Below are 16,693 nucleotides of genomic sequence, written 5' to 3' on the forward strand. Positions count from 1 at the left end.
GGTTGCCCCACTGCTGCTGCAATTATTGGGAAAGGGGTGTCACCTAGGCTACCTGCTGCTTTTGCTCTGGTTGGCCTCTCACCCAAGACACTGATAGCCAGTGAGGAGGACGTGGACCCTGGCCATTGCCCGCATGCATGACTGTCAGAGCTTGCCTGTCAAGTGCAACTGTCACAGAATAATAGCCTCTCCTGTGTTTCAGATTTGTCACAAGTACATCATTTTTGGCCGAATCCAGAGTGTACCTGGAACTCCAGCTGCAAGGGAGCCTGGGAAATGTAGTTTTATTCTTTCAGAGCTTGTAATTCAGGACGTGTGGCAATGGATGCCAGTAACTAATATAGTTTCAGTCACCTTGGTATGTATGTATCAGAGTATCAAGTGTGAAGCAGATGACTAAAGATTGGGCATATTAAATTGATATATTTTGTCTGGGTCTGGAAGAAGCCTGAGGGACTTCTAGAAAATAGGATTTTTAAGGAGCTCCTCTGGCAGGAGGGAGGACATAGGGCTTTAAAGCATGGGTAGGACTGGGAGAATTATCAGAGGAGTGATTGGGAGTTTTGAGGAAAAATTGTTTTGCATTATTTTATAGGCATATCCAGTGATGATAGGAATAACAATAGAAATAATATGATGATTTAATAGATAATGTAGGTGAAAACCTGTGGTAAGCCATAAAGCCCCGACTACATACAATATTGGAGGTGGGTGTTATTCTCATTTATATACAAGGAAACAGGTTTTGAAAAGTTAGCAATTTGTCCAAGTTCACTTTACTGTGTATTAGAACTTGAATCTTCCTTTCTTCCCTTTTTCCCTTCTCCCTCTTTTCTCCCTATTCTCCTTCCATCCTTCTTTCCTGTAACTTACTGAACGTTTACTCTCTGCTAGGGTCATTGCTTACGTGGTCAAGACAAAATCCTTCCCCTAAAGGAGGCAATAGCCTTCGATCTAATCTACCTGATGCTCATTTGGGATTTTCTTCGTTGTATTTTTGCCTGCCAGAATTATTTCAGTAGCCCTGGGTTCTGCCAGGAAGCCAACCACTTTTACCCTACTTAGAAAACACACAGTTCTAACAACAGGGCAGTAGAATCCAAACTCACCCCTTCAGAACTCAGTTGCGGTAGTGAGCATGGCTTCCTTGCTGATATATGGGTCATACGGATGCTGTACAGAATTGCCTACAAGTGTAAGGGCTATAGGATTTGACTCTTGAGAGAAAATAAAATGAAAGACTAAAAATGGCTACAAAGTATCTCCAGGATATTAGAGTGAAGCTAACCACATAAAAGACACATGACATTTGCCTGTGAATAGAGAGACTGAGCATTTTGGTTCTTCTGCTGGTTTTTAGCTGCCAGTGATTCTTGTGGCAACCATCCAAGTTTTCAGGACACTATCACATTTTTAAGTTTTCCTAATGAATTATAATAACATTTCTGGAGTTTACATCAAATTGTGTTGAATGGCATTTTTAGCAAATTGTGTCACTTTGTGAATTTCCAAATTTTACAAAATTTCTGTGCCAAAAAATAATCAGTGAAAATGATTTTGTGTGAAACTTTTTGAAAGCCAAGTTTAGCTGATTTTGCTAAACAGCACAAGCAAACAATTTATTCAGTCTTTCTCCAAGTCCTTTTTCTGAGCCTTGTTCTTTGCTTCCAGGCCCCCCTCCTCCCTCCCCCTTTCTAAGCTTCTTTCACTCTGTTTACTGGCCTTTGTTTCTGCTCCTAGTTTGTCTTTCTCTAACATTATCTGCCCTCTCCACACCCCTCCACCCTTAGCTATACCAAGCCTTGGGCTATGGTTTTGGGTTGAGGGTCATGGAGGTCATGGATTTTCCACTGAAAGAAAGAAAGAAAGAAGGAGAGAGAGAAAAAAAAAAAAAAGATCACTTTTGCTCTCTCTTCTGCCCTTGGTGCTGAGAAATTCATTTGAGATCAGTATCCTGGCCAGCATGATTACTGTGGGATTGAGACAAACACAGGGCTCACCACAAGAGAGGCTATAATAATGTCTCTGAGGATAAAAGAACATATTTCGACATGCTTCGACTCATGTTTTGAGATCCTTGCATGTGGGTGGTTAGACTACCTTAACAGGTTTTTGAGCGTATCCTTCTGAACTGCCCTGACTTTGTTTCCCAAAGAGAGAAACAGTGAAGAGGAATACAAACAGCCTGCATCTTGCCGTCAGGGTTCCTGGGATGGAATCCTGGCTTGTCAGCCACTTAATCTTCCGAGTACCAGTATTCTTTGTTACCAAATAAAGAAACTAGCTACTGATGTAGCTGCAACAGTATTGCTAACAATGCAGTTAACATTAATTGAATAATTACTATATGTCAGACGTTCTGTTAAATACTTGCATGCCTCCTGTCAAACTCTTTTACAACACTAGGCAGTAGTTAATTATCACTCCCACTTTATGGATGAGGAGACTGAGGTAAGAAAATATTAAATTGTTTACTCTAGGCCACTTAGCTATGAAGTGGAGTTGGGTTTTGAACCCAGGTCTTTGATTCTAAATCAGAAACCACTACCCTAGGTAGAAACGATGATTAAATAATGCAACACAGAGCATCAGACATCCAGGAAGGGGTCATTCTTTTGTTTTGTTTTGCATCATTTTGTTTAAGGCTAGAAATTCCAGGAGGCATAAAGTTAATTCCTGTTCCCATTCTGATTTTTCAAGAATTTCCTCTCCTGTCTTTTTTATGTGGGCATACCCCAGACCAAGAGATGGTGATTGAGTCCATGACCCAAATAGTGGGAGATATCAAATCCCCATGAGCCCTATTTCTTTGACCATGTATATAGTTTGGTAAACCATCTAGAAAATACCATGACACACTAAAACTTGAGCACTGTCTGGTCTCAGATCAGAGATGGTAGGCCGGTGTAGTGCCCAGGAATGGGAGAGGGAGATGGGCAGGAGACCAGACACATCCTGCTGCCAGTTACTCTTAGTGGGATTCCTAATGGAAGCCACAGAAGCTCACAGTGACTATTGCAGAAAAGCCACATAATTATAGGACAGCACTATATTCCAGCCTCTTGTGGCTTCCATGTGTGTTTCTGTGATCCTAGGTTGTGTCTAGCCCACGTGTTAATTTCTACCTGCTGAATACAGTTTGGTTTGTAGTAAGTGATGCTTTCAAGAACTTTCTCAGCAACTCATTTCCGGGTGGGATTCTCTTTGAAACCACGTGAAGCCAGAGAATCTGCGCAAACATCTGATTGGTATGTTCAGCCTCAGGAGAATTATGAGTCTGCTGCGAAAAAGATCATAAAATCCCTAAATTAACTATGGCAAATGTTTTAGGTGTGTCTGTAAATTTGGGGTTCCATGAGTTTAGTTGTGCCTTTCCAACTATGCCTAGATTACAGTTTGTCCAATCACATTGTTGTTATTGAGGTTTCAGGAGGTCTTTGATTATTTCGTGACCTTTTCCCTAAATAGCACCGATTACTTTGATACAAGAATTTTTGAAGTGCTTCACAATCTTTTGCTATTCCCTGGGGCCTGGGTCAACATTCCTATCGTCTCTATTTCAAGATGAAACACAGAGAGTTTAAGTGATTTTCCCATGGGCTCCCAGCATGACAGCATCTATGCTGGACACAAACTTCTTAAGCTTCTGGCTTTAGATGAGCTCACTGAGTCACAGATTTCCCCCAGCAATTATTTATATACATTATGCATCTGACCTGGATATGCTAGTGCTTATTTCCCATTTGCATAACGAGGAATATCTCAGGCAATCCAGGAAGGAATGTTTCCTCAACACAAGCAGCTGAGTTCTAATGTGGACCTTGCTTTCTGGACTCAGGGAGGGTCAGGGAGGAGGATGACCCCAGCCGGCCCGCACAAGCCTGCAGAACGTGTTCTGGGTAGAGCTTGGTCAGAATGAGGTTGAACAGCCATCGGTCATTGCCTCATGTAAGAAAGATGGGGGAGGGATACACATTTCCTACTTGGGCTTCTCTAAATGTGAAATACAGTTTAATTGTGGAGTGCTGGTATCTCTTCCCGCCTGTTAGGCACCTGGAGAGAGGTCTTCAGTAAATGCTGTGGGTAATGAAGCTTATGTTCGGGTACCACAATAAATATGGGATGTCGGTGAGGACAGAAACTTTACTTTCATGTTTGCCTTTTGTATTCAGAGCGACAGATCATAAACAGTGTTTTAGAAAGTCTGCGTGGAGAATTAAGAACCATAGTTTGGTAAACTATTTTTTTTTAAATGACTTTTACACATCGTTTCTTTGTTACAAAACTATCTTGTCCCGTTATAAAGTTATTAAATAAACTTTAGAAAATACCGATAAGCAGAGAGAAGAAAACAAAATCACCCTGAATTCCACTACTCAGGGGGAACCTATATTAACATTCGGGTGTATTTTTCTCGTTCCTAAAAATGGGCTTACTTTTTTCTTTTTAAACAGGATTATACGTTAAAATTTGTGATAATTTACTACCTATTTTATACACACATGCACATAGGATTATACTATGAATATTGCCTTCTAAACCTGCCTTTTAAACTTAGATTCCATATACAGTATTTGAAGATTTACTAAAATCTTCTCTGGTCATTAAATATGCTTCTCCAGCATCATTCCTGATGGTTGGGTAGCATTTCATTGTATGGATGTATCATTGTTTATTTAACTGATTCCTCGTTGCTAGACATTTATGCCGTTTCCAAGTTTTCTCTGTTATAAACAGGCTGTGATGAAGATGTAAATCTCATTTATAATGGCATCAGATCATATGTTTTATTTGTATCTTCTAGAAGACCTAAAACAAGGTTGCTAAGCAATGTCAGTGCTGTACCAATCTTTTCGTGGGAAAACCTGAGTGGAGAGAACCTCTTTGAGTCTACCATGGCAAAAGTGATAATACGTCGGACAGCAAAGTGCTCATTCTTGTTCACTACACATGGAGATGAATCCAATGAGCTAAAAGCCATATGTGGCTAAGGAAATATACTTCTCCTACAGAAGACTAGGTCATGGTAGAATAGCACTTAATTAAGACACTGAATACAACAGTTAAAAAGTGTTTCATAGTAAGAACTCATTTGTCTAAACTTTGAGTATGTTGAAGTGGTTGCCCAAGGACATAAGTATACTGGGCCAGTCATCCATGCGAACCCTTCCACGTCATGTTTCTAAAGCGAAAACAGATAGGAAACAGAAAAGCTCCCAACCCTCGAATCAGAACAACCACAACAAAAACCCAAACTGACCTTTGGGTTATTTCATTTGGTTCTCCATTAGTTAGATCTGATTTTGCCTTTTTGAATTCAGCAGATATCATTAAATGCCTTTGGAAGGACCAAGTTGCCTCATGCAATTTTTTTTTTTTCATGTATAGATCTGTTTTGCTAAAGAAACAAGGCTTCTCTTCTCGTATCATTCACTACAAGCTAAAAGAAAACTTTTTTTGGAAATTAAAAGGAGTCCATTTAAATTCTATTAATTCTTACTTTAGCTTCCCCCCCACCCCCCGCCCTGAATGCCCCAGCTTTTTTTTTTTTTTTTTTTTTTTTAACACGTACATTTTCTATGACTTTCAAGCTAGCACTGATGATTTGCTTGACTGGCAGACATGAAGACCTAGGCTGAAGGGACATGTGATCTGAGCAAATTGCAGCATTTCTGTAGATTGAAGTAATCAAATGTACGCATTTTGACTCTTCAGACATTTATGGTCTGTATCTTCTCTACCAGGGCTCAGCGTGGCATAATGATGTCAGCTTCTCCCCAGATAGTTTGGATGGCTCTGGGAACATGGTTAGAGGATAATATGTTCTGTTTTCCTTCTCCTCGGGGTGACCATTGTCTCCAGTTGGTCCTGTGCTCAGTGAGTCATTAATTAAACCCGGAATCTCTCTAAGTGACCTGTTGCAATGTTGAGGTTCATTCCCAACTTATTCTGCTTCACTGCATAATATCTGGCCAATGTGGCTTGTTTTTATTTTGTAAAAATTTCCCTCATTCTTCCTCGCACCATGAGGATTCGTTTTTGAGATAGAGAGCAAGAGGCTAGGTTAAGAAAAACACGGCCACCTCCAGAGTGCAAAAATTGCAATAAACCCATCACCTCTAACAACAGCAGAGCATGAAAAGATAAAAAACAGCCTGCCAAGAATGTAGTAACCACCCATTCACTTTTAAATGCTCTCCACACTTCAATGCACAGACCTAATTACTTTCCTGCATTCCCAAATCCACTTTGCCCATACTGCAATCAGAAACCTGGCGTTAAAATATTTTAGACTTGGAGGATCAAGACTAATTATGGGCCTTAGCTGCACCTTTTGGTTTCTCTCCCCCCTCCCCCCTCCTTCTCTTCTTTGGGTTACTTTAAAGCACGCTCCACTGGAAGAAAGGCTGCCCAGTCCCAGTTGGGGGTGAAGCCGAGAGAGAATAAAACAAAGAACAACTCAACTCAATTCAGTAAGCTTCAATGAGGCTGGTATATTTAATGTGAGCCCAGGGTTAGCCCACAGAATTGTGGCAGAATGCAATATTCTCAACAAAAAAAGATGTGTTTAAGGTCGACTAAGGCCCCATAAGGCTGTTGTTGGTGTTTAAGCAGTCCACTGAGGTATTTAGCACTGAGGGTTTCTAAACATTCCAGCTGAGAATTAAACTACAGCTTTACAGTAGCCGCTTAAAGGTTTGGGGGGCTGGGAGCGTCCCCTCCCCCTTGTATTGAAAGGTCAACAAACAGTAGGAAAGATCATGTCATAACAAAGATGAAGCCACCTATTATCGAGTATAGTGACAGCTAATAGCACTATCAGAGGGACTAATCCACGGTATTAAATAGTGTAATTGTTAAAATAATATCATGGTTATTAGAACACCCAAGCATGAGACATTTTTCATTTTACATAACATGAAAGTATGGTAGGTGAGCTTAGCCTTCGCATGACAGGCACTTGTTATAAATATGTAAATATTAGAAAATTGCTTCAGTACTGCGATTTTTCTGCAGCATACAGAATGCATTTTTAATACACAGATGTTATGTTTTGTGGCATTTGCTAAACTACTTTTGGGTAATTTTGCCGAGTTACACTCTTAAAAAGCTTTCATTCACACAAAACAATTTGCTGTGAAAGTTGGTGCTAATGTTTTACTTCAATGAGGCATTTTTAGTTTCATGGGTTTAATAAGACAAATACTACCACAAAAAAAGCCTAGTTTCTCAGAGATGAATCTGTGAAATGGCTAAGGGAGTCTGACTGCTTATAGAGTGAATTTTATGGGAACTGCAGCTCTAAGTTTGAACTCTGGGAGGTTTTATGAGATCGGATCTAGGCACAGGTATCTTAGGTTTGCACAGTTCTTATTCGGAATACTGGAAAGAAATGTAATCACCTTGAGGGGGTACAAATGTCACAAAAAGACAAAAGAACGCTTAACGTTGAAAACACACGAAGCTGCCACAATGCTTTCCTACTTCTTTTAGTTTCCAGTAGTCAAGAATCCAACCACAAGTTGTACTGGAGGAGATGGTTTAAAACAATCAGATGTTTCAGATGGTCAGAGTTTGCGGGGCCCTTACAAAATAATACAAAGGGCACATACACTGGCTCACAACCACCAATTAACCCTCCTTGTTAGATAGGTAATTTATTCCTCTCAGAGGCATCAAATATCAGAGAAATCATGGGCCAAAACAGTAATTATCTGCAGGGAATTCAAAGGCTTTGAAAGCCAATAATTCCAAAGAAATAAAAACAGAGTCCTTTTCACTGTATAGACTTCATTTTAAAACCTGTAATAAGAGCCAGGCCCTGGCTGTGAACCTGTACACTTCAAGGAGGAAAAAAAAATGCTGGAGAAGGTGAAGGCAATATTCATGGGGCTTTTCTGCATAAAACAATCTGGGAGTGGAGGTCAGAGACATTCATTCTGGCTACTCTCTATTATCACACAAAGTCCCCATCCAACATAGGAATAAAGGGCTGGGTTGGCCAAAAGTGGGAAGGGAGAAAAATCTGAAATTACTGAGCTAAAGAAAGTGATTAAAAAAAAAAAAAAAAAACAACTCTATTAAAAATTTTTTAAGTCTCTTTATTTTTGAGAGAGAGAGAGAGAATGAGTGGGGGAGGGGCAGAGAGAGAGAGAGAGAGAGGGAGAGAGAGAATCCCAAGCAGGCTCGGCACTGTCAGCACAGAGCCTGACTTGAGGATGGAACTCATGAACCACGAGATCATGACCTGAGCTGAAATCCAGGATGCTGAACTGACTGAGCCTCCCAGGTGCCCCAAGAAACTCTATTTTAAAAGTCCAGCAGTTTAATTTTAACTTTTAAAGCTCGAGTGACATAAAGTGCTCTTTCCTAGGATAAAAAAATAATCACAGAATTTCTCAAATTTCATGGCAAACCCTTCTTAAGAAAAGCATTTGTTCTTAACAATCTCATCTCCTTTATGCTACATACATATTTATAATGTCTGGTCTTCGTGGTCATCTAGAACTAGGCAATCTGGTGAAGTATTCCTTTAATTTTACCCTTACTTATCTTCTACCTTTTGCACATATTTTTGCTATATCAAAAAAAAAAAAAAAAAAAAAGAACCAAGTTCAAATCTGTACTATATTACCTAAGTTGTATCTATATATTCCGTGCATGAACGTACTAGCATTTGGTGTCTCTACCCTTTCAAACACATGGCTTCTTAATCTGCTGTAGGGGGGGCTTGACTTTTACACATTTACTACCAATTTCATAGAAATTCATGGGGGTAACACCTACTTTTCACTTAACAAGGTCAAGGCACAAATCCACATGCCTAATTTAAATGATTTCTTTTTTTTTTTTTTCATTATGATAAATCCATACCAGATGTGAGGGAAAGGGGAACACAATTCCCTGTAGTTCAGTTGCTCTGACTACCTCTGATGATTCTCCTGTGGACTTCAGAGAACAGATCTGCATTTTCTATAGCAAACTTTTCCAATGAAACAGAATTTTCCAAGACTTGGTTTTTGTCCTAAGTTAGGTTAATGTTAGAATTGGACACTGCTGCGGTCTATGACAATCTAAGATACTGAATCTGGTCACTTTGCAGACTGAATAAGGTTCTTGGGTGATGTTTGAGGACTGTTGACAAGATGTATGTATAAGTAATCATGTAGCCCAGCTGTCATCCAACAGTGGCTTAGAGCATACCTCCTGGTCTGTCGTCCAAGGGAGTTGGACTAGATCTCTTTGCTGCCCTCCTCCAACGTTGAAGGTTTTGTGGGACTATAATTTGTCCAATTAAGATCAAGGCATTTTATTATACTTAAAAGAGCACTTTATTTTCTGACTTTAGGTATGCAAGAAAAATTTTAAATTACATTTATTTTGGTAATTAAAGATAAAATTGCCTGTATCTGAGCTGGCAGGAACATTGAAATTCTTACACAGCCAATGCTAAAGTGCCATTTTTAGCATTTCAAATTTCTTAGCACATTTAAATTCTCTCATGTGTTCCTTTTTCAGGGGTTTCAACAGTGAAATAGAGGCTACTCTTCATAAAAAACGAAAAGCAAATGCATAGATAATGAGAATGCCCCTCACATCCTGCCTGCTCCCCAGAAGTCAGATGTTGAACATTTTGTAGTGTTCACTGAGACATAGAAGAACACGAGATACACCAGTTGAAACTCCTTATGGTGGCTCAGGAATGAGGTAGAACATCTCAGTGGTCATTTAGGCTACTTAATCTGGTAGCTCCCTTTCTACGGTTTTCTTTGTGTTAACTCTCACATTGATATTTTCATCCTGACTGCTTATCTGAGTTTTCGTCCTACTGGGTGAGTTTGCACAGCACATTGGTATTGGTGTGTCCCAGCATCACGTGGAGCTCAACAAACTTAGAATTAAGCTCAGTTTGGTTTCTCAGCGTCTCCTGTTGGTGATGTTTATTTCCTTCCAAATCAAGGGTTTTGCCTGTGTCGTTTCCAGACCTGCGCGCCTCTCTTCTTCCCTGGCTCAATCCTCCTTTGATGACCAACAGCATGCCCATTGTTGAAGTTCTCAAAGCCCTGAGGGCATGTCTAACTTCTTGTTCTCCTTCATGCTTCATAATTATTAAGTTCTTAAAATCTTGCCTTTAGGGCAACTGCTGTAATGTTATGTCCTTTTTATCCCACAACCATCAGACAATCTCAGATACCTATCACAGCTTGCCTGAATTAGGCAGTCTCCTAGCAGCTCTCCTGGCCACCTTTCTTCCCTTTCTTTAATTCTGTTGCTAAACGCATGTTTTTATTTAATTTAATTTAATTTATTTTACATTTTAGAGAGAGAGTGAGAGTGCGTGCTTGCACATGCATTAGGAGAGGGGCAGAGGTGGGGGGGGGGAGAGACAGAGAGAGAGAGAGAGAGAGAGAGAGAGAGAGAGAGAGAGAATCTTAAGCAGGCTGCACTCGGGGCTGGATTCCATGACCCTAGGGTCATGAAGTGAGCTAAAATCAAGAGTCAGACACTCAACCAAATGAGCCACCCAGGTGCCCCAGTTAAACACATGTGTGTGACATACCCACGTCTCTGCTGAAAAACCTTTGTAGGTACAAAGGCTCCTGAGCTCCCAACATCAGGTGTCACCTTTGCTGCCTGTTTCCCTCTATTGTAATGGTGGAATCATCTTTATCACTATTCCTGTCTCCTTGCTGGTTAGTCTGGCTAAGCCTCCTTGCTTCTACTCAACTTTCCACTGTGGCCTTTCTCTTCCCATCTACCTCCCCACATTCTAACCACTTTTCAGCCTCTGCCTGGGAAATTTTTTGCGTGTTTTTATCCACTTTGGTCCCCTTTCCTTTGAACTATTAAATCACATCTTGTCTTTAGATTGGATGATTTATCTTGGAAGCTTTGACAGAATGGGAAGAACCCTGGGTTGAAACCACATAAACTCGGTTCCAAAAGAAGTTTCAACAATGTATTAACTTTGGTCATTTTACCTCTCTGACTCTTTATAGCCTTTCTAAAACATAAAATGCAGATGTTAGTAAATAATGTAGAAAATGATAACAAATGTGAAAGTTCTAGCATATCAGCAGATCCTAAGTGTTAGTTGAATTGGATTCTTTAAAATTGTTTTTGGGGTGCCTGGATGGCTCAGTCGCTTAAGTGTCTCACTTCAGCTCAAGTCATGATCTTGTGGTTTGTGGGTTCGAGCCCTGTGTTGAGCTCTGTGCTAACAGCTCAGAGAGCTTGCTTCAGATTCTGTGTTTCCCTCTTTCTCTTGCCCCTCCCCTGCTCATGCTCTCTCTCTCTCTCTCTCTCTCTCGAAAATAAATAAACAGTAAAAAAAATTGTTTTTCAATAAAAAAAATTGTTTTTAACTTTTGGTCTGCTCTCTTCTTAATTTGGCTTCTGGTACTATGTTTTACATCACTCCCCACCCCCCAAAGTCCTAGACATTTTTATGTAAAACTTTGTGGCCAGTCAATAAATCTGGAATAAAACTTTCATTTCAGAAACTTGGCCTATTAGAGTTTTCCAACAGGCAAGTTAATGATAATCCCACTTCAGACTTCGAAAATACCAAGAGTAGAAACAAACTACCACCACCTACCAGTTAAATCTTGTTTAGAGAAATCTTACCCATACTAAAAGCTTTACACAAATGTTATAACTTAATATGAACTCTTGGACCTGACATAAATATATCATTTACTATATAGGTTCTCCCATTTTCTTATAAACTAAATATATCAGTGGGAAAGAAACAAAGATTTGAAGATACCTTAGCCTACCTTCTTATATACCATACCTATTGTATATATATGTATATGTATATGTATATATACATACATATATGTGTGTGTATATACATATATATGTATATATACATATATTATACATATATAATATACATATACATATATATACATATACATACATATACATATACATACATATATAATATACATATACATACATAATATACATATACATGTACATATATACATATATATATGTATATACAAACACTGTTTAGATGGGCAGATATTGTTCTAGCACTTTACAAATGTTAATTCACTTCACACTTCCTGCCCCCCATGAAGTAGACAGTGTTATTATGGCTAATTTACTGATAAGGAAATGAATCCATGGTGGGGCAGAGCACCATGCCCAAAGTTACATAGCTAGGAGGCTCAGAGGAAGATTGGAAGCCAGGCAGGCAGTTGGCCCCCACAGTTGCATACTCTTTTTAATTTAATTTATTTCTTTTTTCTTTTTTTATTTCAGAGAGAGACACAGAGAGGCAGAGGGAAGAAGAGAGGGAGAATCTTAAGTAGGCTGCATGCTCAGTGTGAAGTCAGACATGGGGTTCCATTCCATCTTCCTGGGATCCTGACCTGAGCCAAAATCAAGAGCTGGATGCTCAACTGACTGAGACACCCAGGCACCCCCAGAGTCCCATACTCTTAAGTAACAAGCTATGATTTCTCTTTTGAACCTTTTATGTCTTGTTTTGCTTTTCAATTTTTTTCTCTTTTTTTAGAGTTCACTTCTTTATTTTGATAGAGACAGAGAGAGAGGTGGGGGGGGAGGGGCAGAGAGAGAGGAAGAGAGAGAATCCCAAGCAGGCTCCATGATGGCAGTGCAGATGTGGGACTCGAACTCACCAATCACTAGATCATGACCTGAACTGAAATTAAGAGTCCGACGCTTAACTGACTGAGCCAGCCAGGTGCCCCATGAACCCTTTACGTTTTTATACATTTCTCCTTGTTTGGGCCCCTTTCATTGGCTGGCAAACTCTAGGATACAATAAATATCAATCATGGCAGTCATAATCTGCTCTATGCCTTGACCTGTTGGGTTAAATGGGCTGTCAAAATCTCAGAGGGAAAAAACTTCACAGGCCTATGGGATAGAAGAAAAAATTTCTCTTGTATGGGAGGGTAGAGATTATGCCTTTTATATACAGCAAGTATTTTGCTTGCCCCAGAGATTAAGAAAGCAGAATTGATCTGAGTCGTTCCTTTAGTCACCACCAAGAATTTCAAAATGCATGTAAATGTAGTGTCACAACATAATTGCCTCAGATAACATATCTCAAAATGTGAGTGAGCTAATAGGAAATTATATTGAATTGGCTAGTTTACTTAATTATAATTTGCCAGTACTGAACTGTACTTTCCTAAATCGTAATTTTAGATTTGAAACAGTTCAGCAATTCCTGAAGAACTTCAAATGGCCAACGTGTTCAAATAGCCTGTGTTTCTAGAGCTTTACCATGTTTCCAAGGATATTGACCACCATTCCACCGATGTCATCTGGTTGAGCACGAAGGTCAGATTCTATGCCCTTTTTATGTTGGGATGTTTCTATTTTCTCTTTTACACAATAATATGGATGTTGTGATTTATCAGGCATGTGCTCAGAGAACTTATGACTACTTCTGATGTTGTTGGACGTGTTTCTTACCTGATCCCCATTGGTCTGGGACTCTCATGGAAAAGGAAGGGCCCATTGATTTCATAATGGCCTTTGTAGTCACACTTATATATCCTGTAAGGACCTAGTTCAATGAGCACTTTTGTATACAAATAATTTTTATTTGTTTGTTCATATGTATATTTTTTTATTTTAGAGAGAAAGCAAGTGCGAGCAGGGGAGAGGGGCAGAGGGAAAGAGTGAATCTTAAGCAGGATTCATGCTCAGCGTGGAGCCAGACATGGAGCTTGATCCCACAACCCTGGGATCATAATCTGAGTCAAAATCAAGGATACTTAACCACTGAGCCATCCAGGTGCCCCTCTATACAAATCATTTTATAAGAAAATAGAAATAATTTAATTATAAGAAGGATTAAGTCCCAGAATATTGCTTTACAAATGTAGACTCAAATGAGATTTGAAAAGTCACTACCTTACATTTACTAAAACCCACATGTGTAAGTTTTTTGTAGGTTTTCAGTCAAGGCCCACGTTGTCACCCTGCTTTCTTAGGATGCAAGGGGGATGCTGGCCCTTCCCATTTTGTATGTGACAGTGACTTTGCTTTCATTAGCCAAATAGAAAATATCTCTGTAAATTTGAAGGTAAAATGGCTGTTAATACTAAACATAGTAGGTACAAGAAACTTCGCATTTTTAGAATGCTTTAAGCCAGCTATGATCCATCCCCAAGCCTTCTTGTGGGGCAGACAGGAAGTTCAGTTTGATTTAGGACTCTCTCTCCTTCCTGTGTTGTGCAAAGGCCCCAGGGTCTTCAAGATTTTTTTTTTAAGTTTATTTATTTACTTTGAGAGAGAGGGAGCATGAGTGAGTGGAGGATCGCTAGAGAGAGAGGGAGAGAGAGTCTTAAGCAGGCTCCACACTGCACTGTCATTGCAGAGCCCCAAGTGCGGCTTGAACCCATGAACCTGAGCTGAAATCCTGAGTTGAATGCTTAACCAACTGAGCCAGCTAACTGTAGCTGCAAAGGCTGGGGTCTTACACAGCAGTACTGCATATTTTCTGCCCATCACTGGCCAACTGGGGGAATTTCTTTTAAAGACACCCATTCTCTTACTCTGGGTGTACATTTCTGGTCAGGAGGTTTTGCTTCTTTGCTTTTAGGCCAGGAATCTCCATCACGTCCAGGAGCCCCTGTGTTTGCTTTCCAGTCCTACGAGTCATAGAGAGCCCTTCCTCCCCGATTAACCTGGGTCTCACCACCACCTACTCACACTACCTTTGAACAATGCATGGATCCCACTTCTCACAGGAGCCCTGCAGGCTCTGATCTCCTTCCAGGATGTGGGAAATCTTCCCCTGGACTTTCTTTTCAAGACCTGCCCTTGGTCTCCTTTCCTCCAGGACACACCTCACACAACCTCTCCAATGATAGCAGTTGTCTTATACAGGTTATGCATTCTGCTCTGCACACACCATCCCAGACCAAGAAAGCATCAGATGTGGTCCTTGGCTAGAAAAGACAGGAGAGAGGGGGAAGGAAAAACAAAGGGAGAATAAAGCCAAAGTAATTTCTGTTAATTATCCTACAACTTTACCGTTCAAATAGATAAATGCTCTTATGCTGGGTTTACCTTTACATAGGATAGGTCATAAAATTGCACCATAATCCCACGAGGACAAGTTTATTATCTCCATTTTACAGATGAAGAGTTGTTCAGTTTCCTTTCTAGGCTAGTCATCTGACCAGTAAAGAGTAGAACCAACATTTAAGCTCAGACCTGTCAGAGTCCAAAGCTTATATTCTCTTTAAAAATATGCCGCAAACACGCCTGGGTGGCTCAGTCGGTTTAGTGTCCAACTTTGGCTCAGGTCATGATCTCACGGTTAGTGATTGCGAGCCCTGAGTCGGGCTCTGTACTGACAGCTCAGAGCCTGGAGCCTGCTTCGGATTTTGTCTCTCTCTCTGTCTCTCTTTCTCTGCCCCTCCCGCACGTACTCTCTCTCAAAAATAAATAAAAAAATTAAAAAAAATTTAAAAATATTCCACAAACGTGAGACTGAACTGTTTTCTTTCAGTTCTTCTCTTTATGCAGAAAGCACCTCCACCCCTAGAATATTTCTGCTGTATTAATAATGCAAACGGAATCAGATGGTTTGTTTTGTGTTGGTTTCTGTGAGCTGCCTGCCTGCCGGAGAAGTTTGCCATTCTGATTCCTCTGGGGCAAATTTTCCTAAAGGATGCCTCGTGAAGGTGTGTGGTCTTTCAACTTGGTCTAGGTCAGCGTTAGACTTTCGTGTGTATCTGGAAGCCCACAGACTGCTGGGAATCATCCTGATTCAGAGTCTGGGCTGGCACCCATGAATTTTCGTTTTATCAAGTTCACGGGGGATGTGGATGCTACGGGTGGAGGGACACACTTGGGAGCCAGTGTTCTAGGTCATAATGGCATCTCTAATTGAGTGAGGAGGTAGAGATAAGATGATTGTTCTCATGCCTCAGTTACTCAGGGGATTTATCTGTCAAGGTTAAACATAATCTCTTTGTGTGTGTATGTGTGTGGGCATGTGTGTGTGTTTCAGTTTTTACAAAATTTAAAAAAATTGAGTATATTTGATACACAGTGTTATATTAGTTAAATATTATCCAGTTTAATTTTTTTCTTAGGTTGTTTAATTACACCTATAGTGGACTGTTTTTTAAGGAGAAGAAATGGAAACATAACAAGTTGAAGGAAGAGCATAGACATCGTATCAGTTGTGGGAACTGTCATCTGGTCAAATTCTTGTTTAGGAACCAAAATGAGTATAATATTTCAAGAATTAATGTTAAAAAGAGAAAATTTAGCTTTCTAGTCAACTTTTCTTTTTTTCTTAAAACATTTTTTTAACGTTTATTTATTTTTGAGAGACAGAGCACGAACAGGGGAGGGGTGGAGAGAGAGAGGGAGACACAGAATCTGAACCAGGCTCCAATCTCTGAGCTGGAGCATGGATCCCAGTGTGGGGCTCAAACCCACAAACTGTGAGATAATGACCTGAGCCCAAGCCAGCCGCTTAACCGACTGAGCCACTCAGGCACCTCGCTAGTCAACTTCTCATTTATAGCAGAGCATCCAAGTGTAGTTTAATTTTTATCTACACTTTAATATACTTAAACAAAACATGCTATTTTAAACTTGTGTTAGTCAAGAATAGCATGATTTTTATTACATAAATTAGATTTACTTAAATGACCTGAATTTCTTGTTAAAGGTAAAA

The sequence above is a fragment of the Puma concolor genome, chromosome A1 (genome assembly GCF_028749965.1).
Source record: "Puma concolor isolate L17-30 chromosome A1, mPumCon1.1.hap2, whole genome shotgun sequence".
Classification (NCBI taxonomy): Eukaryota; Metazoa; Chordata; class Mammalia; order Carnivora; family Felidae; genus Puma; species Puma concolor.